Source organism: Papilio polytes, unplaced genomic scaffold (genome assembly GCF_000836215.1).
Source record: "Papilio polytes unplaced genomic scaffold, Ppol_1.0 DF824493.1, whole genome shotgun sequence".
In the NCBI taxonomy this organism is placed as follows: Eukaryota; Metazoa; Arthropoda; class Insecta; order Lepidoptera; family Papilionidae; genus Papilio; species Papilio polytes.
Window position 1 is genome coordinate 404,999 of NW_013524711.1, and position 248 is coordinate 405,246.

Below are 248 nucleotides of genomic sequence, written 5' to 3' on the forward strand. Positions count from 1 at the left end.
GACATCGACTGGCTTTCGAATATTAGGGCTCTAGCGCCCTGGGCGATTTCTACAGCGCCCTATTTTTTACCATTTGGTTAAGTGCAGTCCTTTCTGTAAGGCGCCCTGGGCGCACAACGCGGGCATAGGTGGGATTATTTAGTGGATAATGGAATCGTTTAATATATCCCCGCATCTGCGAGTGTAAAAATATTATTGTATAGTTTTTTAGTATACAAAAGTCGTGTAGAAATACCCTGAACTTTTAT